The 24,882-nt window shown below is 45.3% G+C and overlaps 16 non-coding genes across 16 annotated transcripts; 2 read left to right on the forward strand and 14 right to left on the reverse strand.

Annotated features, from left to right (window-relative positions):
- Positions 1 to 882: 882 nt before the first annotated feature.
- On the forward strand, positions 883 to 954 carry trnap-cgg (transfer RNA proline (anticodon CGG)). Its single transcript has one exon. It is a non-coding gene; the product is annotated as a tRNA-Pro (tRNA).
- Positions 955 to 4,563: 3,609 nt separating this feature from the next.
- trnav-aac (transfer RNA valine (anticodon AAC)) lies at positions 4,564 to 4,636 on the reverse strand. Its single transcript has one exon. It is a non-coding gene; the product is annotated as a tRNA-Val (tRNA).
- A 904-nt stretch (positions 4,637 to 5,540) lies between these two features.
- trnav-aac (transfer RNA valine (anticodon AAC)) lies at positions 5,541 to 5,613 on the reverse strand. Its single transcript has one exon. It is a non-coding gene; the product is annotated as a tRNA-Val (tRNA).
- A 254-nt stretch (positions 5,614 to 5,867) lies between these two features.
- Positions 5,868 to 5,940, reverse strand: trnav-cac (transfer RNA valine (anticodon CAC)). The gene has a single exon. It is a non-coding gene; the product is annotated as a tRNA-Val (tRNA).
- Positions 5,941 to 6,061: 121 nt separating this feature from the next.
- Positions 6,062 to 6,133, forward strand: trnag-ucc (transfer RNA glycine (anticodon UCC)). The gene has a single exon. It is a non-coding gene; the product is annotated as a tRNA-Gly (tRNA).
- A 667-nt stretch (positions 6,134 to 6,800) lies between these two features.
- On the reverse strand, positions 6,801 to 6,873 carry trnav-aac (transfer RNA valine (anticodon AAC)). The gene has a single exon. It is a non-coding gene; the product is annotated as a tRNA-Val (tRNA).
- A 905-nt stretch (positions 6,874 to 7,778) lies between these two features.
- On the reverse strand, positions 7,779 to 7,851 carry trnav-aac (transfer RNA valine (anticodon AAC)). Its single transcript has one exon. It is a non-coding gene; the product is annotated as a tRNA-Val (tRNA).
- Positions 7,852 to 8,756: 905 nt separating this feature from the next.
- On the reverse strand, positions 8,757 to 8,829 carry trnav-aac (transfer RNA valine (anticodon AAC)). The gene has a single exon. It is a non-coding gene; the product is annotated as a tRNA-Val (tRNA).
- Positions 8,830 to 9,735: 906 nt separating this feature from the next.
- On the reverse strand, positions 9,736 to 9,808 carry trnav-aac (transfer RNA valine (anticodon AAC)). Its single transcript has one exon. It is a non-coding gene; the product is annotated as a tRNA-Val (tRNA).
- A 906-nt stretch (positions 9,809 to 10,714) lies between these two features.
- trnav-aac (transfer RNA valine (anticodon AAC)) lies at positions 10,715 to 10,787 on the reverse strand. Its single transcript has one exon. It is a non-coding gene; the product is annotated as a tRNA-Val (tRNA).
- A 905-nt stretch (positions 10,788 to 11,692) lies between these two features.
- On the reverse strand, positions 11,693 to 11,765 carry trnav-aac (transfer RNA valine (anticodon AAC)). Its single transcript has one exon. It is a non-coding gene; the product is annotated as a tRNA-Val (tRNA).
- A 904-nt stretch (positions 11,766 to 12,669) lies between these two features.
- Positions 12,670 to 12,742, reverse strand: trnav-aac (transfer RNA valine (anticodon AAC)). The gene has a single exon. It is a non-coding gene; the product is annotated as a tRNA-Val (tRNA).
- Positions 12,743 to 13,647: 905 nt separating this feature from the next.
- On the reverse strand, positions 13,648 to 13,719 carry trnav-aac (transfer RNA valine (anticodon AAC)). The gene has a single exon. It is a non-coding gene; the product is annotated as a tRNA-Val (tRNA).
- A 904-nt stretch (positions 13,720 to 14,623) lies between these two features.
- On the reverse strand, positions 14,624 to 14,696 carry trnav-aac (transfer RNA valine (anticodon AAC)). Its single transcript has one exon. It is a non-coding gene; the product is annotated as a tRNA-Val (tRNA).
- Positions 14,697 to 15,601: 905 nt separating this feature from the next.
- On the reverse strand, positions 15,602 to 15,674 carry trnav-aac (transfer RNA valine (anticodon AAC)). The gene has a single exon. It is a non-coding gene; the product is annotated as a tRNA-Val (tRNA).
- A 254-nt stretch (positions 15,675 to 15,928) lies between these two features.
- Positions 15,929 to 16,001, reverse strand: trnav-cac (transfer RNA valine (anticodon CAC)). The gene has a single exon. It is a non-coding gene; the product is annotated as a tRNA-Val (tRNA).
- Between the last annotated feature and the right edge of the window lie 8,881 nt (positions 16,002 to 24,882).

Raw genomic sequence — 24,882 nt, forward strand, 5'->3', positions numbered from 1 at the left:
GAGATTTAATGTGTTCATCATGTGTGTCTTTGCAGGATCTTTAATATATTTTTGAGAATTACAGGATACCTGAAAGTATGTATAACTAAGAATAAGAACTCTGGAAAATAAAAACACAGTTTCCATCACACAATCAGGAAATAAATAAGCTCTACTGAAATAGTGCTCCATAATCAATTCTTGAGGTAGATGAGCTCCAACAGCTAAAGACCACATGGGGTTTCATTCCTGTTCACCAAGAACAGAAATCTAAGACTACAGTAACAACCCTGTAAATGACATAAATCATACTAAAATATTTTTTTAAAATCCATAGCAACCACATGGGACTCCATTACAGCTTCCTAGTGTCACCCTATCGAACAGATGAGACCTTGTAACAGTTACCAAACCATACCCCACCAGCCACCTGAGTTTCTTTAGCAACCAGCTAATTCAATTTTATTACCAACTGGAATCATTTTTAAACTTACTGCAAATATCACAGAAACTACTTGAAGCCTCATAATATTCACCAAGCTATACTGGAGCAACAGTACAGTTTCCAGCAAAGAAGCTACAATCCTGTAAACTTGACCTATACTGAAACCTCCACCTGACACTAAAGCAAGCTTGTTCTACAAGAATTGATTTTGATCTTCATGTCCACCGAGATTAATGACATATTTGGCCCAATGGCAAGAGCTGCTTACTTGGTTCACACTTAGCGTCTGCATTCCAAAAAGGTTCAAATCCCACAGGAGCCCTCGCTTTATTGTTAACTTGACTTTGTGTAACCGAGTTCCTTTTACTCGGACCCCAGTCCATATGAACTGGAAGGTCATACAGTTACAGAGTACAGTGAACCTCCATTGGCACACAGCAAGCTGACCGGGACGACCTGGCTCGTTGGTCTAGGGGTATGATTCTTGCTTCGGGTGCGAGAGGTCTGGGGTTCAAATCCCCGATGAGCCTTGGTTTTACATGGAATAGAGTGGGTGGGACAAAACTAATGGAAACTTGCACTGCCGGCTTGGTTCTCGCTTGGAAGCTTGTTTCTCCAGAGGTCCAAGGAGGTTCAAATCCCACTGTAACTACCTCTGAAAATTAAAGCTCCAACCTGGAGCCTCTCTCTGGAATACAGGGAGTGGGATGTAGAATGTCACACTTTGTGGAGACATGAACCTCTGAAATATTAATATAATAGAGTACAGAAAGAGCTCAGAATATTGTCATTTTACTAACACCATTCATCATGTTCACTGTTATATTCATGTGTCTGTGGCTTTCATTAGGTAAGTTAACATTGATCTTTTCAGAAAGGAGATAATAAATTAATGATTAATTAGCCTGTGTGATGTTAAGAAAAAATAGAATATGAGTTATATAACTCAAAACTAAAAAATTATTATGTTCTCTTCTCTATAACAGGTGACTCCATGGCAGATTTATTAGAACCACTTTTCACTCATAAAGTTGTAGATGAAGGTGATGATGTTACTCTGTCCTGCAGCAACAAAGACAGTGGTTCAGTAAACAGCCTACAACGGTACAAACAACATCCAAAATCTAAACCTGAGTTCCTTTTTTTCATCACTCCATGTGGAGGTAAATCCCTATGCCACCACGTCTGTCTGCTAAAGTTGATGATAAAACTAAACAAGTGGATCTGATCATCTCCTCTGCTGCTTTTAATGTTTGATAATATACAATTAGAAGGTAATTTATTCATAATCACACTCTCTGGTATCACCCAGATGAGGATGAGTTCACATTTGAGTCTTCCTCATATCGTCTCACAGAGTTTTTTCTTGCCGCTGTTGCCTCAGAGTTGCTCATTAGGGGTAAAGTTAATTTTCAACTTTGTAATTTCTATTCTGAATTTCTGTATTTCTGTAAAGCTGCTTTGAGACAATGTCCATTGTTAAAAGTGCTGTACAAATAAAAATGAAGCGAACTGAATTGAATTGAACTGAATTTAATTACCTTTTGGTTATAGACACAGCAAATTTACTTATGAGAGATTTTGTTTAAATCTGGATCAGTTTCCTATGATTTTCCACAGCAAATTATCATAATTATTTATAAATGTACAAATAATTTAAAAACCACACAAACAGATAAAGGCTTATAGTATTGTATAGATGATGAATCTTGAAATACGACACCAGCCATAATGACTCCAGATTTCTGTCACTGACACTGTGTGAAGTGATCTGTACAAAATAACACTAAAACTGCATCACTTCCTGGGTGTGTCCTTCTAGAGACGTGTAAAGTTCAGCACATACAGCACTATTATACAGAATCCTCACAGAGCTGTGTTCAGAAATGGATCAACTATACAACTTACTGTACATAGTGAGATACATACCACTGATTCTCACTCTAGTTACAGGTAATTCATTTTCCTCAGTTTATCAATAGTTTTAACTATCACAATCATATTTAATCAGTTAATTAATTACATTAATTAATAACCATGTTTTTTTTGGCGACGCTACCCATGCACTTGGAGGGTTGTGGGGCTGTGGTCAAGGGAGGCCTGCCAGGTCTGGAAAGAGAGGCACTCTGGCAGGCGGTCGCAATGGTTGTACCACACATGCTTCCATTATCAGACGTGATTCAAAATCCAAACCCAGGAAAGGTTTGAAAGGCTTAAGCTCTTGTTGACAAGGTTTGCTGATATGAACTTGCATCCCAGTCTGTTGCAATAAATTCAATTCAATTCAATTTTATTTGTATAGCGCTTTTAACAAAGAGCATTGTCTCAAAGCAGCTTTACATGAGAAACCACATAAGAAAACAACAAACATATGAACAGACAAACAGACAAACAGTCCTAGATGTTATCCCAAGTGAGCAAGCCTGAGGTGACTGAGGCGACTGTGGCAAGGAAAACTCCCTTAGATGGTATGAGGAAGAAACCTTGAGAGGAACCAGACTCAAAAGGGAACCCATCCTCATTTGTGTGACAATTGTGTGATGTAGATACAGCATGTGTATAGTGTTATGTGAATCAATGAGGAGGTTGTTGTCCATGGCGCTGCTTGAATATCCCAATCCTCACAAGCAGAACCCGGCTGGAGCTGGTCCATCTCCGGATGCCACTGGAGCCGGCACAGTCTCTGGATGGGTAGAAGAAAGGAAACAATGGAACAGCATTAGCGTAGCTGCTGTTCATAATATTAGCAGTACTAGCTGAATGTGCATTTAATCAGATGTACTGGAGCACAAGGTTATGGGAAGTGTTAGATGTATGCCTGGCTAAAGAGATAAGTCTTTAGTCTATATTTAAACTGGGAGACTGTGTCTGAGCCCCGAACACAGTCAGGAAGACTATTCCAGAGTTTTGGAGCTAAATACGAAACGCTCTACCTCCTTTTGTGGATTTTGATATTTTGGGAACTACTAGAAGTCCAGAATTTTGTGATCTTAAAGAGCGTGGTGGATTGTAATGTGTTAGAAGACTGGATAGATAGGTGGGAGCTAAACCATTTAGAGCCTTGTATGTGAGTAGAGCTAGTTTATAGTCAATTCTAAACTTAACAGGTAGCCAGTGCAGGGATGATAATATTGGGGTTATATGATCATATTTTCTTGATCTGGTAAGAACTCTGGCGGCTGCATTCTGGACTAACTGTAGCTTGTTTATTGAAGATGCAGGACAACCACCTAGTAATGCATTACAGTAGTCCAGTCTGGAGGTCATGAATGCATGAACTAGCTTTTCTGCATCAGATACAGATAAAATGTTCCTAAGCTTGGCAATATTTCTAAGATGGAAGAAGGCTGTTTTTGTGATATTGTAAATATGGTTTTCAAAGGATAAGTTGCTGTCTAATATTACACCCAGGTCTTTCACTGTTGAGCTAGTAGTAAAAGTGCATCCTTCTAGGTGCAAGCTGAATTGTGAGAGCTTCTGTGTACTAGTTTTTGGGCCAATAAGTAATATCTCTGTTTTGTCAGAATTTAATAATAGGAAATTATCGGTCATCCAATCTCTAATATCTTTAACACACTCAGTTAATCTAGACCAATTAGATATTTCACCTGGTTTTGATGAGATATATAAAGGTGCACGATCCGGGCCGCTGTCTTCGGGACTGTGCACTGCATTGATCTGCATGGATCTCCAGTGGCGACCCGTCAGCCTTACAGCATCTGTGTCCAACCAACATGGAAATACAGCCCACGGTTGCGAAAAACATAGACCCAGGGCTAGCTTTTCTCGATCCCCTCTAGCACTCCGAAGCATTCCGCATGCAAGAGTTGTGGTAAAGAGGAGGTTAAAGGGCACACAAGCAATGAGGATGGGATTTGAACCCACACGCGCAGAGCACAATGGAATAGCAGTCCATCACCTTAACCTCTCAGCCACCTCGTCAGGCACAAGCGTGGCACCCATGACCAAATGTCCACAGAGAGCGCTGCTTGATTTGAAGTATACACTTGTTCATTTTCTATGCACTAAAGCGCATTTCAAACTAGGCATCCCATTGTGGAGAAACTGCTCCAGTCACCTTCAGGGTGCCGATTAGGACGAGTGGACGCATACTGAAGCAAAGCTCAAAAGCCTTGGGTTGTTTCTGCCCGGTTTCGAACCGGGGGCCTTTCGCGTGTTAGGCGAACGTGATAACCGCTACACTACAGAAACTACAAAGAAGCTATTCGGGCTCTCATCTTCAAAATAAATCAATTAAACCAAAAAAGAAAACAAAAAAAAGACAATATCAAGACTTTTGTTCGCCAGTGCAAATGAGCAGACAACGTGAAAACAGTCACGCTACAGAAACTATGTGGGAGTGGGGCCGGATCTCAGTTTCAGCTTGTTCCCAAGGCACGGGTGCTACAGAGCGCAAAACTCGAGTCTAATTCGATTCCCGGCCAACGCACTACATTTAAGCCGCATGTTGGAGCGTGGCAAATGTACGAGGGCCGCCATTGAAAAGGCAAACGGAACAGGAAAGTCCGCCAGCTGCGTTTAACAGGCTTTGGCAAGAGTGTGACGAAGGCTTCTCTGATTGTGAGAGGTCTTTCCACAAGTGATTTCCACTTGTGTTCTAAGTGGTTGCTTGCTGCCTGAGGCCAAAAAAAACAGCCCTACTTGTTGCTCGACTCGAACAAGCAAACACTTGTTCATGCACTAAAGCCCATTTGAAGCTAGGCACCACATAGTGGAGAAACTGCTCTAGTCACCTTCAGGGTCCTGATTAGGACAAGTGGGCTCTTACTGGAGCAAAGCTCAAGGCTTGTTTCTGCCCGGTCTCGAAAGTCAAAACGGAACGGCAAAGTCCACCAGTTGCATATGACAGGCTTTGGCCAGAGTTCTTTGGTGAGAGCTCTTTCCGATTTCCAATTGCGGTGTAAGTGATGGCTTGCGGCCTGCAGCAAAAGCCCCTAAGCGCTGCTTGATTTGAAGTATACACTTGTTCATTTTCTATGCACTAAAGCGCATTTCAAACTAGGCATCCCATTGTGGAGAAACTGCTCCAGTCACCTTCAGGGTGCCGATTAGGACGAGTGGACGCATACTGAAGCAAAGCTCAAAAGCCTTGGGTTGTTTCTGCCCGGTTTCGAACCGGGGGCCTTTCGCGTGTTAGGCGAACGTGATAACCAGTACACTACAGAAACTACAAAGAAGCTATTCGGGCTCTCATCTTCAAAATAAATCAATTAAACCAAAAAAGAAAACAAAAAAAAGACAATATCAAGACTTTTGTTCGCCAGTGCAAATGAGCAGACAACGTGAAAACAGTCACGCTACAGAAACTATGTGGGAGTGGGGCCGGATCTCAGTTTCAGCTTGTTCCCAAGGCACGGGTGCTACAGAGCGCAAAACTCGAGTCTTATTCGACGCAAAGCACAAGCCCCTGACCTCCAAAAGATGTTTCTGCCCGGTTTCGAACCGGGGACCTTTCGCGTGTGAGGCAAACGTGATAACCGCTACACTACAGAAACAGAAGTGAAGGAAAGTGTTTCCTTTCGGCGGGGGAACCGCAAAGTAAGTAAATAAATAAATAATCGATCAACGCAAAGGCTTAAGCGTTCCTTCAATCGAGTAATGAGTGCGCGGCCTCAGGCGTTGGTGGTATAGTGGTGAGCATAGCTGCCTTCCAAGCAGTTGACCCGGGTTCGATTCCCGGCCAACGCACTACATTTAAGCCGCATGTTGGAGCGTGGCAAATGTACGAGGGCCGCCCTTGAAAAGGCAAACGGAAAAGGAAAGTCTGCCAGCTGCGTTTAGCAGGCTTGGCAAGAGTGTGACGAAGGCTTCTCTGCTTGTGAGAGGTCTTTCCACAAGTGATTTCCACTTGTGTTCTAAGTGGTTGCTTGCTGCCTGAGGCCAAAAAAAAAACAGCCCTACTTGTTGCTCGATTCGAACAAGCAAACACTTGTTCATGCACTAAAGCCCATTTGAAGCTAGGCACCACATAGTGGAGAAACTGCTCTAGTCACCTTCAGGGTCCTGATTAGGACAAGTGGGCTCTTACTGGAGCAAAGCTCAAGGCTTGTTTCTGCCCGGTCTCGAAAGTCAAAACGGAACGGCAAAGTCCACCAGTTGCATTTGACAGGCTTTGGCCAGAGTTCTTTGGTGAGAGCTCTTTCCGATTTCCAATTGCGGTGTAAGTGATGGCTTGCGGCCTGCAGCAAAAGCCCCTAAGCGCTGCTTGATTTGAAGTATACACTTGTTCATTTTCTATGCACTAAAGCGCATTTCAAACTAGGCATCCCATTGTGGAGAAACTGCTCCAGTCACCTTCAGGGTGCCGATTAGGACGAGTGGACGCATACTGAAGCAAAGCTCAAAAGCCTTGGGTTGTTTCTGCCCGGTTTCGAACCGGGGGCCTTTCGCGTGTTAGGCGAACGTGATAACCACTACACTACAGAAACTACAAAGAAGCTATTCGGGCTCTCATCTTCAAAATAAATCAATTAAACCAAAAAAGAAAACAAAAAAAAGACAATATCAAGACTTTTGTTCGCCAGTGCAAATGAGCAGACAACGTGAAAACAGTCACGCTACAGAAACTATGTGGGAGTGGGGCCGGATCTCAGTTTCAGCTTGTTCCCAAGGCACGGGTGCTACAGAGCGCAAAACTCGAGTCTAATTCGATTCCCGGCCAACGCACTACATTTAAGCCGCATGTTGGAGCGTGGCAAATGTACGAGGGCCGCCCTTGAAAAGGCAAACGGAACAGGAAAGTCCGCCAGCTGCGTTTAACAGGCTTTGGCAAGAGTGTGATGAAGGCTTCTCTGCTTGTGAGAGGTCTTTCCACAAGTGATTTCCACTTGTGTTCTAAGTGGTTGCTTGCTGCCTGAGGCCAAAAAAAAACAGCCCTACTTGTTGCTCGACTCGAACAAGCAAACACTTGTTCATGCACTAAAGCCCATTTGAAGCTAGGCACCACATAGTGGAGAAACTGCTCTAGTCACCTTCAGGGTCCTGATTAGGACAAGTGGGCTCTTACTGGAGCAAAGCTCAAGGCTTGTTTCTGCCCGGTCTCGAAAGTCAAAACGGAACGGCAAAGTCCACCAGTTGCATTTGACAGGCGTTGGCCAGAGTTCTTTGGTGAGAGCTCTTTCCGATTTCCAATTGCGGTGTAAGTGATGGCTTGCGGCCTGCAGCAAAAGCCCCTAAGCGCTGCTTGATTTGAAGTATACACTTGTTCATTTTCTATGCACTAAAGCGCATTTCAAACTAGGCATCCCATTGTGGAGAAACTGCTCCAGTCACCTTCAGGGTGCCGATTAGGACGAGTGGACGCATACTGAAGCAAAGCTCAAAAGCCTTGGGTTGTTTCTGCCCGGTTTCGAACCGGGGGCCTTTCGCGTGTTAGGCGAACATGATAACCACTACACTACAGAAACTACAAAGAAGCTATTCGGGCTCTCATCTTCAAAATAAATCAATTAAACCAAAAAAGAAAACACAAAAAAGACAATATCAAGACTTTTGTTCGCCAGTGCAAATGAGCAGACAACGTGAAAACAGTCACGCTACAGAAACTATGTGGGAGTGGGGCCGGATCTCAGTTTCAGCTTGTTCCCAAGGCACGGGTGCTACAGAGCGCAAAACTCGAGTCTAATTCGATTCCCGGCCAACGCACTACATTTAAGCCGCATTTTGGAGCGTGGCAAATGTACGAGGGCCGCCCTTGAAAAGGCAAACGGAACAGGAAAGTCCGCCAGCTGCGTTTAACAGGCTTTGGCAAGAGTGTGACGAAGGCTTCTCTGCTTGTGAGAGGTCTTTCCACAAGTGATTTCCACTTGTGTTCTAAGTGGTTGCTTGCTGCCTGAGGCCAAAAAAAAACAGCCCTACTTGTTGCTCGACTCGAACAAGCAAACACTTGTTCATGCACTAAAGCCCATTTGAAGCTAGGCACCTCATAGTGGAGAAACTGCTCTAGTCACCTTCAGGGTCCTGATTAGGACAAGTGGGCTCTTACTGGAGCAAAGCTCAAGGCTTGTTTCTGCCCGGTCTCGAAAGTCAAAACGGAACGGCAAAGTCCACCAGTTGCATTTGACAGGCTTTGGCCAGAGTTCTTTGGTGAGAGCTCTTTCCGATTTCCAATTGCGGTGTAAGTGATGGCTTGCGGCCTGCAGCAAAAGCCCCTAAGCGCTGCTTGATTTGAAGTATACACTTGTTCATTTTCTATGCACTAAAGCGCATTTCAAACTAGGCATCCCATTGTGGAGAAACTGCTCCAGTCACCTTCAGGGTGCCGATTAGGACGAGTGGACGCATACTGAAGCAAAGCTCAAAAGCCTTGGGTTGTTTCTGCCCGGTTTCGAACCGGGGGCCTTTCGCGTGTTAGGCGAACGTGATAACCGCTACACTACAGAAACTACAAAGAAGCTATTCGGGCTCTCATCTTCAAAATAAATCAATTAAACCAAAAAAGAAAACAAAAAAAAGACAATATCAAGACTTTTGTTCGCCAGTGCAAATGAGCAGACAACGTGAAAACAGTCACGCTACAGAAACTATGTGGGAGTGGGGCCGGATCTCAGTTTCAGCTTGTTCCCAAGGCACGGGTGCTACAGAGCGCAAAACTCGAGTCTAATTCGATTCCCGGCCAACGCACTACATTTAAGCCGCATGTTGGAGCGTGGCAAATGTACGAGGGCCGCCCTTGAAAAGGCAAACGGAACAGGAAAGTCCGCCAGCTGCGTTTAACAGGCTTTGGCAAGAGTGTGACGAAGGCTTCTCTGCTTGTGAGAGGTCTTTCCACAAGTGATTTCCACTTGTGTTCTAAGTGGTTGCTTGCTGCCTGAGGCCAAAAAAAAAACAGCCCTACTTGTTGCTCGACTCGAACAAGCAAACACTTGTTCATGCACTAAAGCCCATTTGAAGCTAGGCACCACATAGTGGAGAAACTGCTCTAGTCACCTTCAGGGTCCTGATTAGGACAAGTGGGCTCTTACTGGAGCAAAGCTCAAGGCTTGTTTCTGCCCGGTCTCGAAAGTCAAAACGGAACGGCAAAGTCCACCAGTTGCATTTGACAGGCTTTGGCCAGAGTTCTTTGGTGAGAGCTCTTTCCGATTTCCAATTGCGGTGTAAGTGATGGCTTGCGGCCTGCAGCAAAAGCCCCTAAGCGCTGCTTGATTTGAAGTATACACTTGTTCATTTTCTATGCACTAAAGCGCATTTCAAACTAGGCATCCCATTGTGGAGAAACTGCTCCAGTCACCTTCAGGGTGCCGATTAGGACGAGTGGACGCATACTGAAGCAAAGCTCAAAAGCCTTGGGTTGTTTCTGCCCGGTTTCGAACCGGGGGCCTTTCGCGTGTTAGGCGAACGTGATAACCACTACACTACAGAAACTACAAAGAAGCTATTCGGGCTCTCATCTTCAAAATAAATCAATTAAACCAAAAAAGAAAACAAAAAAAAGACAATATCAAGACTTTTGTTCGCCAGTGCAAATGAGCAGACAACGTGAAAACAGTCACGCTACAGAAACTATGTGGGAGTGGGGCCGGATCTCAGTTTCAGCTTGTTCCCAAGGCACGGGTGCTACAGAGCGCAAAACTCGAGTCTAATTCGATTCCCGGCCAACGCACTACATTTAAGCCGCATGTTGGAGCGTGGCAAATGTACGAGGGCCGCCCTTGAAAAGGCAAACGGAACAGGAAAGTCCGCCAGCTGCGTTTAACAGGCTTTGGCAAGAGTGTGACGAAGGCTTCTCTGCTTGTGAGAGGTCTTTCCACAAGTGATTTCCACTTGTGTTCTAAGTGGTTGCTTGCTGCCTGAGGCCAAAAAAAAAACAGCCCTACTTGTTGCTCGACTCGAACAAGCAAACACTTGTTCATGCACTAAAGCCCATTTGAAGCTAGGCACCACATAGTGGAGAAACTGCTCTAGTCACCTTCAGGGTCCTGATTAGGACAAGTGGGCTCTTACTGGAGCAAAGCTCAAGGCTTGTTTCTGCCCGGTCTCGAAAGTCAAAACGGAACGGCAAAGTCCACCAGTTGCATTTGACAGGCTTTGGCCAGAGTTCTTTGGTGAGAGCTCTTTCCGATTTCCAATTGCGGTGTAAGTGATGGCTTGCGGCCTGCAGCAAAAGCCCCTAAGCGCTGCTTGATTTGAAGCATACACTTGTTCATTTTCTATGCACTAAAGCGCATTTCAAACTAGGCATCCCATTGTGGAGAAACTGCTCCAGTCACCTTCAGGGTGCCGATTAGGACGAGTGGACGCATACTGAAGCAAAGCTCAAAAGCCTTGGGTTGTTTCTGCCCGGTTTCGAACCGGGGGCCTTTCGCGTGTTAGGCGAACGTGATAACCACTACACTACAGAAACTACAAAGAAACTAATCGGGCTCTCATCTTCAAAATAAATCAATTAAACCAAAAAAGAAAACAAAAAAAAGACAATATCAAGACTTTTGTTCGCCAGTGCAAATGAGCAGACAACGTGAAAACAGTCACGCTACAGAAACTATGTGGGAGTGGGGCCGGATCTCAGTTTCAGCTTGTTCCCAAGGCACGGGTGCTACAGAGCGCAAAACTCGAGTCTAATTCGATTCCCGGCCAACGCACTACATTTAAGCCGCATGTTGGAGCGTGGCAAATGTACGAGGGCCGCCCTTGAAAAGGCAAACGGAACAGGAATGTCCGCCAGCTGCGTTTAACAGGCTTTGGCAAGAGTGTGACGAAGGCTTCTCTGCTTGTGAGAGGTCTTTCCACAAGTGATTTCCACTTGTGTTCTAAGTGGTTGCTTGCTGCCTGAGGCCAAAAAAAAACAGCCCTACTTGTTGCTCGACTCGAACAAGCAAACACTTGTTCATGCACTAAAGCCCATTTGAAGCTAGGAACCACGTAGTGGAGAAACTGCTCTAGTCACCTTCAGGGTCCTGATTAGGACAAGTGGGCTCTTACTGGAGCAAAGCTCAAGGCTTGTTTCTGCCCGGTCTCGAAAGTCAAAACGGAACGGCAAAGTCCACCAGTTGCATTTGACAGGCTTTGGCCAGAGTTCTTTGGTGAGAGCTCTTTCCGATTTCCAATTGCGGTGTAAGTGATGGCTTGCGGCCTGCAGCAAAAGCCCCTAAGCGCTGCTTGATTTGAAGTATACACTTGTTCATTTTCTATGCACTAAAGCGCATTTCAAACTAGGCATCCCATTGTGGAGAAACTGCTCCAGTCACCTTCAGGGTGCCGATTAGGACGAGTGGACGCATACTGAAGCAAAGCTCAAAAGCCTTGGGTTGTTTCTGCCCGGTTTCGAACCGGGGGCCTTTCGCGTGTTAGGCGAACGTGATAACCACTACACTACAGAAACTACAAAGAAGCTATTCGGGCTCTCATCTTCAAAATAAATCAATTAAACCAAAAAAGAAAACAAAAAAAAGACAATATCAAGACTTTTGTTCGCCAGTGCAAATGAGCAGACAACGTGAAAACAGTCACGCTACAGAAACTATGTGGGAGTGGGGCCGGATCTCAGTTTCAGCTTGTTCCCAAGGCACGGGTGCTACAGAGCGCAAAACTCGAGTCTAATTCGATTCCCGGCCAACGCACTACATTTAAGCCGCATGTTGGAGCGTGGCAAATGTACGAGGGCCGCCATTGAAAAGGCAAACGGAACAGGAAAGTCCGCCAGCTGCGTTTAACAGGCTTTGGCAAGAGTGTGACGAAGGCTTCTCTGATTGTGAGAGGTCTTTCCACAAGTGATTTCCACTTGTGTTCTAAGTGGTTCCTTGCTGCCTGAGGCCAAAAAAAACAGCCCTACTTGTTGCTCGACTCGAACAAGCAAACACTTGTTCATGCACTAAAGCCCATTTGAAGCTAGACACCACATAGTGGAGAAACTGCTCTAGTCACCTTCAGGGTCCTGATTAGGACAAGTGGGCTCTTACTGGAGCAAAGCTCAAGGCTTGTTTCTGCCCGGTCTCGAAAGTCAAAACGGAACGGCAAAGTCCACCAGTTGCATTTGACAGGCTTTGGCCAGAGTTCTTTGGTGAGAGCTCTTTCCGATTTCCAATTGCGGTGTAAGTGATGGCTTGCGGCCTGCAGCAAAAGCCCCTAAGCGCTGCTTGATTTGAAGTATACACTTGTTCATTTTCTATGCACTAAAGCGCATTTCAAACTAGGCATCCCATTGTGGAGAAACTGCTCCAGTCACCTTCAGGGTGCCGATTAGGACGAGTGGACGCATACTGAAGCAAAGCTCAAAAGCCTTGGGTTGTTTCTGCCCGGTTTCGAACCGGGGGCCTTTCGCGTGTTAGGCGAACGTGATAACCACTACACTACAGAAACTACAAAGAAGCTATTCGGGCTCTCATCTTCAAAATAAATCAATTAAACCAAAAAGAAAAAAAAAAAAAGACAATATCAAGACTTTTGTTCGCCAGTGCAAATGAGCAGACAACGTGAAAACAGTCACGCTACAGAAACTATGTGGGAGTGGGGCCGGATCTCAGTTTCAGCTTGTTCCCAAGGCACGGGTGCTACAGAGCGCAAAACTCGAGTCTAATTCGATTCCCGGCCAACGCACTACATTTAAGCCGCATGTTGGAGCGTGGCAAATGTACGAGGGCCGCCCTTGAAAAGGCAAACGGAACAGGAAAGTCCGCCAGCTGCGTTTAACAGGCTTTGGCAAGAGTGTGACGAAGGCTTCTCTGCTTGTGAGAGGTCTTTCCACAAGTGATTTCCACTTGTGTTCTAAGTGGTTGCTTGCTGCCTGAGGCCAAAAAAAAAACAGCCCTACTTGTTGCTCGACTCGAACAAGCAAACACTTGTTCATGCACTAAAGCCCATTTGAAGCTAGGCACCACATAGTGGAGAAACTGCTCTAGTCACCTTCAGGGTCCTGATTAGGACAAGTGGGCTCTTACTGGAGCAAAGCTCAAGGCTTGTTTCTGCCCGGTCTCGAAAGTCAAAACGGAACGGCAAAGTCCACCAGTTGCATTTGACAGGCTTTGGCCAGAGTTCTTTGGTGAGAGCTCTTTCCGATTTCCAATTGCGGTGTAAGTGATGGCTTGCGGCCTGCAGCAAAAGCCCCTAAGCGCTGCTTGATTTGAAGTATACACTTGTTCATTTTCTATGCACTAAAGCGCATTTCAAACTAGGCATCCCATTGTGGAGAAACTGCTCCAGTCACCTTCAGGGTGCCGATTAGGACGAGTGGACGCATACTGAAGCAAAGCTCAAAAGCCTTGGGTTGTTTCTGCCCGGTTTCGAACCGGGGCCTTTCGCGTGTTAGGCGAACGTGATAACCACTACACTACAGAAACTACAAAGAAACTAATCGGGCTCTCATCTTCAAAATAAATCAATTAAACCAAAAAGAAAACAAAAAAAAGACAATATCAAGACTTTTGTTCGCCAGTGCAAATGAGCAGACAACGTGAAAACAGTCACGCTACAGAAACTATGTGGGAGTGGGGCCGGATCTCAGTTTCAGCTTGTTCCCAAGGCACGGGTGCTACAGAGCGCAAAACTCGAGTCTAATTCGATTCCCGGCCAACGCACTACATTTAAGCCGCATGTTGGAGCGTGGCAAATGTACGAGGGCCGCCCTTGAAAAGGCAAACGGAACAGGAATGTCCGCCAGCTGCGTTTAACAGGCTTTGGCAAGAGTGTGACGAAGGCTTCTCTGCTTGTGAGAGGTCTTTCCACAAGTGATTTCCACTTGTGTTCTAAGTGGTTGCTTGCTGCCTGAGGCCAAAAAAAAACAGCCCTACTTGTTGCTCGACTCGAACAAGCAAACACTTGTTCATGCACTAAAGCCCATTTGAAGCTAGGAACCACGTAGTGGAGAAACTGCTCTAGTCACCTTCAGGGTCCTGATTAGGACAAGTGGGCTCTTACTGGAGCAAAGCTCAAGGCTTGTTTCTGCCCGGTCTCGAAAGTCAAAACGGAACGGCAAAGTCCACCAGTTGCATTTGACAGGCTTTGGCCAGAGTTCTTTGGTGAGAGCTCTTTCCGATTTCCAATTGCGGTGTAAGTGATGGCTTGCGGCCTGCAGCAAAAGCCCCTAAGCGCTGCTTGATTTGAAGTATACACTTGTTCATTTTCTATGCACTAAAGCGCATTTCAAACTAGGCATCCCATTGTGGAGAAACTGCTCCAGTCACCTTCAGGGTGCCGATTAGGACGAGTGGACGCATACTGAAGCAAAGCTCAAAAGCCTTGGGTTGTTTCTGCCCGGTTTCGAACCGGGGGCCTTTCGCGTGTTAGGCGAACGTGATAACCACTACACTACAGAAACTACAAAGAAACTATTCGGGCTCTCATCTTCAAAATAAATCAATTAAACCAAAAAAGAAAACAAAAAAAAGACAATATCAAGACTTTTGTTCGCCAGTGCAAATGAGCAGACAACGTGAAAACAGTCACGCTACAGAAACTATGTGGGAGTGGGGCCGGATCTCAGTTTCAGCTTGTTCCCAAGGCACGGGTGCTACAGAGCGCAAAACTTCGAGTCTAATTCGATTCCCGCCCAACGCACTACATTTAAGCCGCATGTTGGAGCGTGGCAAATGTACGAGGGCCGCCATTGAAAAGGCAAACGGAACAGGAAAGTCCGCCAGCTGCGTTTAACAGGCTTTGGCAAGAGTGTGACGAAGGCTTCTCTGCTTGTGAGAGGTCTTTCCACAAGTGATTTCCACTTGTGTTCTAAGTGGTTGCTTGCTGCCTGAGGCCAAAAAAAACAGCCCTACTTGTTGCTCGACTCGAACAAGCAAACACTTGTTCATGCACTAAAGCCCATTTGAAGCTAGGCACCACATAGTGGAGAAACTGCTCTAGTCACCTTCAGGGTCCTGATTAGGACAAGTGGGCTCTTACTGGAGCAAAGCTCAAGGCTTGTTTCTGCCCGGTCTCGAAAGTCAAAACGGAACGGCAAAGTCCACCAGTTGCATTTGACAGGCTTTGGCCAGAGTTCTTTGGTGAGAGCTCTTTCCGATTTCCAATTGCGGTGTAAGTGATGGCTTGCGGCCTGCAGCAAAAGCCCCTAAGCGCTGCTTGATTTGAAGTATACACTTGTTCATTTTCTATGCACTAAAGCGCATTTCAAACTAGGCATCCCATTGTGGAGAAACTGCTCCAGTCACCTTCAGGGTGCCGATTAGGATGAGTGGACGCATACTGAAGCAAAGCTCAAAAGCCTTGGGTTGTTTCTGCCCAGTTTCGAACCGGGGGCCTTTCGCGTGTTAGGCGAACTTGATAACCACTACACTACAGAAACAACAACGAAGCTATTCGGGCTCTCATCTTCAAAATAAATCAATTAAACCAAAAAAGAAAACAAAAAAAAGACAATATCAAGACTTTTGTTCGCCAGTGCAAATGAGCAGACAACGTGAAAACAGTCACGCTACAGAAACTATGTGGGAGTGGGGCCGGATCTCAGTTTCAGCTTGTTCCCAAGGCACGGGTGCTACAGAGCGCAAAACTCGAGTCTTATTCGACGCAAAGCACAAGCCCCTGACCGCCAAAAGATGTTTCTGCCCGGTTTCGAACCGGGGACCTTTCGCGTGTGAGGCAAACGTGATAACCACTACACTACAGAAACAAAAGCGAAGGAAAGTGTTTCCTTTCGGCGGGGGAACCGCAAAGTAAGTAAATGAATAAATAATCGATCAACGCAAAGGCTTAAGCGTTCCTTCAACCGAGTAATGAGTGTGCAGCCTCAGGGGATCTTTCGCGTGTGAGGCGAACGTGATAACCACTACACTACAGAAAATATAAAGTAGCAGCTCGGGCTCTCATCTTCAAAATAATTCAATTATTACAGCTGGCATTATTGATATTAGAGAAATACGCTGACCAGCTGCTGTTCAGAGCAGTTCTGTATCTAAGCAGGTGTTCAGTGTAATCTATAGAGTGTACAGATTTGCTGGGTTTCCTTTATAATTGCTAAAATGGTCACTCTGACATCTCTTGGTGGAGACATGTTTTTTAAAATGGTAAGGTTAAAGCTAGGTAGAACCTAGGGAAAGTTTAGTAGACTCAAGAATATAAAAAGCATAAATAGAGGAAAGGAAAGATATGTTTCTTGATGAACACAAGATGGCGAACTTGGTTATCTTATGGTCTGACAAGTACAAGAGGACCTTCTGTAATATAGGCTCTGCCTGTTCTTCTATCATTCATACTGCACAAATATTTAACCCTTGCCATTGTTAATCTCAGGAGCTAAACTAATTTCAGACATATAAAACAACTGTTCACTTTAGACTAAAGTGTTTTTTTTGATTCAACATTACAGTCCATGGAGAAAAAAGGGGGATTTGTTCATCTCCTCTGCAACTGTATCAGACTCTGCACTATGCTACTCTGCTCTAACCCTAACCCACAGTGACAGGAAATCCAGCTGCACTGTACAAAAATTTTGACAGTTCTGTTATATTGAAAGTTTTACTGAATTGAAGATACATGTTTTAAGGTTTTTCTTCTTGATAAAAAACCTGAACAGGCTGTGCTGGTTCAGCACCATCACTGTTTTGGATAGCAGAGGAGCACATGGCTGCGGTGTGGAGCGAGTGAAGCATGGCAAAGCTGTTGGAGACCGAAGAAGACATCCCTAAGCCATTGCACTCGTCACTGCTCCACCGTACCTGGACCCCTTTCAGCCCCTTTCAGCCATCAACCAAGGCTGTGTAACCATGTTTTCCCTATTTTGCTCCTTTTTCTATTTTCACTGAATTTTGTACTCAAAGATTCTTTTTTTCCCTATGTGCACCAAATAAATACACTGTGAATTTTAACCTTCGCTGTCTCATGTATGTCTGTTAAGCCCTCACTGCCTGAGTAGTGTGGGAGATAATTTTGTAAATGAGGATATATGTATGCGGTGTGTGTTTGATGTAGTGTGAAATAATCGGGGGACAGCAGGAGTGAGTTCTCAGGTAAGGTTTACTCGTTAGGTCGTTTGAGCTTAAGAACAATATAAGGTTTAACACGGCATGTTGGCCTGTCACGGGCCTTGCACACAGGCTGCAAGGGCTTTGAAGAACAAATAGTTGTATGAATGATGTCAGTCTGGCAGGCCTTCTCTGCGGTACCAGGCTTTCCAAACTTGGACCAATCAATGGCAGAGATGCACCCTAGATTATTATGGTCAATCTTCGCTCCGCTGGTACCTGGAGCGGCAGTGATCTCATCATGAAGTAAACGCAGCGCGTGCTGGATGGCAATGGTGGTACCAGGCGAAATATCTAGAGTACATACGTAGAAGACAGTGGATAAATCAGAAAAGCCGTGAAGTGTAGAGTGTAATAAAAGAAGGGTGTTGGCCCCTGAAGGACTGAGAACTTACCCATGCTGTCTCCTGAAGAAGAATGAGGTGTTGGCAAGAGTGAGGCCGAAGACAATCCCACTGGTGGGGGCGGAAACACCCAATTTTTAATATAATGATGTAGGGAAGTTTTAATTATAATGGTATTTGAAAAGTTGTAAGTTCAAAGATAATGGTGTAAAAAAGAGTCTAAATAGTCTAAAAAAGAAAGATGGGTGGGATTGTCTAGGCAAAGAACCAGTGACGTGTTGCATTGGGAAGATAAGGGAAATGTATATAAAGGCTGTAGTTGGAGTTTCCCGAAGAGAGGTTGTTGGGACGTTCATGCGTGAGCATCTCAATTCTTGTGTCAGCGCTGATTACAAAATAAAATCTCTTATCTGCATTCATCTAGTCTGCTTGATTGGCTTATTTAGTTTTGAGGCCTTACTAACTATGAGTCTCACTTAGACTGAGCTGTCGGGTCAGTGTGGAGCTGGAGTCAGATTTTAGTAGTGAGTACAGTAGAATTTTTATTCCACATTGTTTTGGTGACCCCGACGTGATTTCAAAGAAAACGAGAGAACAGCAGAGCCCCAGACCTGGGACCTGAGGCTGCGGCCGCCGCCCACGGACCAGACACGGGATCCAACTAGGACAGAGGTAAGGCAGAAGCCTGTTTAACTGAATTTCTGCATTAGTTGTGTGTGGTCTGGGGAGGCGGAGGCGCTCGGCCCAGGGTCGGATCAGCTCTGCTCCAACCTATTGAGGCAGAGAGGCAGAGTGAGTGTAAGTTAAAACCACATAGAGTGACATGATAAATTGCATGTTTTGTATTGAAAAGACTAGATGATGTCAAATGTATGAATGTGTAAAGGCCTGTATGATCGAAAGTCCTGGTGGGTTCCAGGTGGTATGAGAGAAATTCCTGTGAAAAAGACCTTATTTGGACGCAAACGGGGCGTTTAGTAGCAGAATAGTAAGTTCTGTGAATGTGAACACCGTCACTGGAAAAAGAAAAATAAGTGTCAAGTAGCAGGTGATAAAAGAGAAGAGTAAAATTCCTGGATCCGGGTGGTAGTGAAAGGAAAATAAGAGAAGAAAAGAGAAATATAGTGAAAAATCCCGGATCTAGGTGTAAGAGAAATAAGAGATAAAGAGAATATAAAGAGAAAAAGCGCTGAATAGAAAAGTCCTGGATCCAGGTGGTAGAAAATAAAGAAAAGATTAAGAAATAAGGACGGGCCTGCTGTCGGCCTTTGTCTGTTGTCTGTCCTGATTGTATTGCATGCAGTGTGTGGGTGTGTTGAGTGCGAGGGGCTGTGTGAGTGTGAGTGCATGAGGAAAATAAATGGTGATTGGATGTGCGCACTGTAAATAGCACTGTATTAACCTTTTGTCTACTAACACTATTACTGTGAGAGTATAGGAAAACCAGTGTGTACATGCACGCACATTGATATGGACTGTGATATATGAAACAGGTGGGGATGATAGGGCTGAAGTTGAAAAGGAACTGCAACAGAGTGGGAAAATAAGCCAGAAGTCTTTGTGAGAGTAAAGGAATCACCGTGCATGGATGTAATCATACTAAGGTTTGATATATATGTTTTAGAGGTGCATTACATGAGAAGTGAAGGGAAAGTAAGGGTAGTGATGGTGTGGACCAGAATAGCCTTTAGAATAAATCTTATAGTGAAGCGGGCGTCCACATACCGTAAGTGAGGACCTAGTGCCAAGTGTGAGCTGATGTTTCATCTCAATTTGTTGTGCACTCATTGAATTGGATGAATACGTGTATCTGTCGCTCGTATAATTGTTCCACCCTCTACTGACGTGAAAGTGTGGTTTGACATCCATGGGGTCCATGTGAAGATGTAGCACATCGAAGGACACTATTGATCCTGAATGGTGGAAGTGTTTGTATCCGCCTACATGGGACGACACCGTGTGAGTGCTTACTTTACTGTTCTGGAGGAACTAAGTGAGGAAGTTCCCAATATCATCACAGAAAGAGCAAAAACTCGCGGATTAGAGCTAAGTCTTAGCAGTCCACTACCATTCAAGCGAATTGGCTATAGGTTTCCAAATAGGTTTGAAAGGGAGTTCGCGGAGGCAGCACTAGAGTTGTTGAGAAAGGAAGCTGGGAAACTCATGGTTAGGGTCAATTTAATGTGGCCTATGACCCCAAGAGGTCCTCAATACACGGAAGTTTGGATTAGCATGTGGAAGTTGGGGCAGGATCGTACGTTGTGGAAGTGTTTCATTGCAGGAAGTTTAACAGTAGACCCTCAGGTGATGATGAGGAATTAAAAAGAGCAAGGGTGTGTGTGTGTGTGGAAAAAGATTGAGTGCTTTCTGGAGTGGTGGAGAGGTGTGTGTGTGTGTGCGGGGGCATTGTGCCAAGAAAGAGTGAGTAAGAGCGGAGACATCCCCCTAGAAGGAGGAATTTCATACAGAATAAGTGAGGGAAAAGAGTTGTACATATGAATAGGCTGAGGAGTTCAACGGCTAGAGACACGGTTTGTGGACCTGGGACGAAATCAAAAGTGGCTGAAAGCAGGCTTAGCGAGGGAGGGATATTGTGCAATCAGCAGAAGAGAATACTCAGGAAAAATCCACCTAAAACTTGGGTCTGCATTCTATTGGGCCACTCAGTGAATTGTAAAAAGTGTGACCCAGATAATACAACATTACCCTTATTGAAGTATTGAGCTATTATATTGACACCATATACTGCATGCGCACTACTGTTTTCTTCAGCTGTATGGCCTTTCACCAAGACTTGGAGATAGAAACAAGGGGAATACGCACACACTTTTGGGATGAGCAGACATATAAAGATAGAGAAGGAGTAGAGCACTGGCAGCCAGAAGATTTGATTAGAGATAAATTGTGGGCCCTGACAAAGTTTGACGGACTGTACACCTTACAAAGAACGTTCCCTGACTTAGACTGGTACGAAGCCTTGAGGAAGATTTGGCGCCCCAAGTTGTTGAGTCCTATATTGAGAGCACTAGTTGACGCTCCTGAGCCCAGCAGTGTAGCCATCCCAATATTTGATTTCATCAGTGACCCATATAAGGAGGACGACGAACCCCTGGCAGAGTTATTCCAGCCCAGACCAGGCTAGTACAACTATTGTTCGGGATTGACAGCAACTGTGACAGTAGAACCGCGACTTGTACATTGGGAAAGAGGTTTTGCAACGTCAGTGCTGATTGATAAGATCAATGCGCTCGGTGAGAAGATAAGAAAGAATCCAGTAAGGCCGAGCTTGACAGTGAAACGAATCAGCGTCGCACTGACGTGGTCAGAAGGCAACAGGAATCCAGGAGAGAGAAGTAGCGCATACAGGGCACAACAGGGGTGCATCATGAGTGAAGGGAGAAGACAGCCTACACCAGTTGACATTATAATAGCGCAACACAAACCTGACAAGAAGTATGTCAGGAAGTGTATGAGAAAATGGCATGACAGGACTCAGGGGACATGGCAGTGGCCGGTGGAAGGAACATTTGATGAAAAGGCCTGCTCAGAAGTGAGAGAAATGCTGAGACACTGGAAGCCAAGCAAAGATGATGATAAATCCAGAGGAAAGAAGTATAGGCAATTAGAGATTCTGGAATGGTTCATGAGAGAAGGAAAGAAGGTCAGAGAAGTGGAAGAAGCGGTGAAGCGAGCGATAAAGAAGGAAGAAGAGCGGAGTAGAGAGGAGAAAGAAATAGAAAGACCACCGCCAATCTACTGTCCACCACCTAACTACAACGAGCCAATGGTGGGCAGGGAACAAGTGGGAGTGTATCCAACCCTAACGGACTGCTATGCCGACTGGACAGGATGGGAAGACGTGGAGATATCAGTTGAAAACCCAATTAAAGGAAAAATTAGAAGGAGCAAAGAAACAGGGGGAAATCACAGTGAAAATGAGGAAGAAGGGGAGGCAGAGGAGATACTGCAAAGAGCAAAGAAAGAGAGTGAAGAGTATTTGCAAAAGGGAAAAGAGTTCACACACTCAACACCAGTGGGGGACAGTGCTGAGAGATATATCTCAACGTGTGCGAGTGGGCCTACAGCGCCCCCCACGCTCCCGGAAGAATGGGAAAGAGATGAACCAATGAGTGAGGAACAGGGTGCATATAATCAATCCCGAACAGAAAAGACAACAGGGCCACCGGAAAAACAACCATGTGCTGAATACTGGCGAGAAGATCCAGAGAGACAGGTTAGAGGAGTGCTGTACATAGAGCCAAGGGAAGATGCAATAAAGAGACAGAGGGACACCAGAGAGCAGAAGGTGAGGGATAGTGTTCCTAATTTCGCGCAGCAGCTGGAAGATTTAGAAGAGCGCTTACAAAATTCAGTTACAGCGTTGGAGGAGCAGCTGGAACGGGAACGCACGCGACCAAGAACCTTAAGGGACAAGAAGTCATTAAAAGCACCACAGAGATATGGGTTTGATGACGAGGAAGAGGTTCGAATGAATCCCCTGGTGACAAAAGGAAGAGATGTGCAATATGTTCCATGGACATTTATGGATATGGTAGGATTAAGCTCACAGCTACCGGAGATGTGTAATGGAGGGCAGAGGTGGATTACAAAGTTTGAAGAAAAGACAGCAGGACATACCTTGTTGATAGGAGATGTGAAAGCCATATTAGCCCAAACAATAGGGAAAGCAAAGACAGCTGAAATACTGGATGAAGCTGGACTAAAAGGAGCAATGGATCTACCAGGCTGGGATGCTATAGCACTGGGGACATGGAGAAATAGGTTGTGGAATGAAATAAGGAAAACCTACCCCACGAAAATGGACCCAGGACAACTGGAACACATGATTCTGAAGGAAGAAGAAAATGTAGTAAAATTCATTCATGATTATCAGAATAAATGGAAGGAAGAGACAGGTGGAACATGGGACGAGACAGACACAAGTAAAGGACTGTTTAAATTAATGCTGAAGAAATGTCTACCAGAACCAGTCCAAATCTCGTTGGATGAGGTGGTCGGTCTAAACTCCATGCCTTGGGATACCTACAAAGCACATGTGATACATTATGTGGAACAATACAGAAAGAAACAAAAGGACGAGAAAACAGCCTCAGAGGCCCTACTGACACAGCTATATAAAACACAGCTTGGCAAGTTGACAAGAGCTAGACAGAAAGAAAAGGAGAGAGAAAAAGCAGGAAAAATACAAGCCGCAGTGGTTATCCCAGCAGGCCAAGAACCAGTACAGAATAACCAAATGCTGCCGCAACAAGGACAAACACCGCAGCAACCGCAAATGATGCCACAACCGCAGGTGGCAGCACCAAATTCACAGCATCCACAAAATAGCCAGGTGTACCCAATGACTCAACCCATTAATGTCCACATTGGCGGTGCACAAGGAAGATTTAGAGGACGCCCAATGAGAGGTCGGTGGCAAGGGAGAAGGCAGCTGTGGGAACGATTTGGATCACCACCGCAGGGATATGCGCCGCAGAGCCCTGTAGGGCCCCAAGGACTGAGTTATGCGCAGGCACCCCCCAATCCTCAGTACCAACAGCCTCAACAACCACTAGAGTGCTGGGGCTGCGGAGGGACTGGACACATGAGAAGAGACTGCCCACATATGTATCAGCCCCAGATAGGCCCGGGACTGGGGCCCGCACCAAATTGGAGTTGAAACGGCCCTGAGAAGCCAGAGGGGGAGAATATGCAGTATGCCACTACACTGCATCCGCAACAAGAACCAACTGTCATGGTAACACTCAATAATGAGCGTCCTTTTCCATTCATGATCGAAATGGGTGCCACATATTCATGTATAGGGCGCGAAGGCTCGAATCTCCCTCTAGCTCGGAAGACCATCAAAACAACAGGCTTCTCAGGGATCTCACAGATCTTACATTTCACAGAGCCTCAGATACTAACATTAGAAGACACCACCATTGTGGCACCACTTTTGTATTCACCCTCCACACCAGTCAATTTATTGGGACGAGATCTTTTGTGTAAATTTAAGGCTAGAATTCAGTGCAGCCCTACAGGCCTCTGGGTAACATTCCCAGACAGAACCACAGCAGAACAATATCTCATGGCTGGGACGCAGGCAGACACAGAGTGTAGCACAGTGTATTGGCTACAGAACGACAATCCCTCATTATCAGAGTTGCAGGCCAGCTATTTACAGTGGAAGCCATGGATACAGGCTATGCGGCCGGATTACACCGAACCTAAGAGCCCGTTGCACTGTACTATGTGTTTTGACCCTGACAGCACCAATGAAGAATATGCAACACTATGGTCAGACATGTTGGAAGGAAAACTGTTTGATGTGGTGACAACAGACATCTTCGTGGGCCCTCAAGGAGTGGCAGCGGCAGTTCAGTTACCCAATAACTTAAAGAGCTGGTACCAGATTACAAACTCAATACCACACATCACACTGATGGTAGCAGGGGGATATGAATCGAAAGACCTGGGACCAATGCTCAAAGAAACTAGCCAGGTGCTGGAATGGAAGCCAACCATCAATCAGTACATGCACACCTCACCGGATGGAAAATTTATGCGCATTTCTCAAAAAGGCACAGACACTTTAAGAGCCACACAAACCTTGATAGAAAAGAAAATGTCGCCTATCTATCAGTTACCACTTTCAGACGACAAAGACATCGCACCAGATAAACAATCGGATACAGAAACTGAAGGGCTGTTAGCCACCATCCCAAGTGTGCTCTGGACTCAGCACTCTACGGACGTAGGACTCATAAAGTCAGCAGGACAGGTTTTGATAAAACTTAAACCTAATGTCAGGTACCCGTATCAGAAACAATATCCACTAACACCACAGGCTCAGGCAGGGATAGGGCCTACACTCGAGGGGTTATTGGAGGCAGGGGTTTTAATACCAACACATAGCCGCTGCAACACTCCAATATTCCCAGTTAGAAAACCAAACTCAGATAAGTGGTGACTTGTGCATGATTTACGTGCCATTAACCATATAGTTGAGGCAGAAGCACCCATAGTCCCAGATCCACATACGTTACTCTCCAACATCCCAGGCAATACTAAATGGTACACGGTTATTGATTTGTGTTCAGCATTTTTCAGTATTCCACTGCATCCAGATTCACAACATTTGTTTGCGTTCACGTATAACGGCCAACAGTACACATACACGAGA

The sequence above is a fragment of the Hemibagrus wyckioides genome, unplaced genomic scaffold (assembly GCF_019097595.1).
Source record: "Hemibagrus wyckioides isolate EC202008001 unplaced genomic scaffold, SWU_Hwy_1.0 Contig13, whole genome shotgun sequence".
NCBI lineage: Eukaryota > Metazoa > Chordata > Actinopteri > Siluriformes > Bagridae > Hemibagrus > Hemibagrus wyckioides.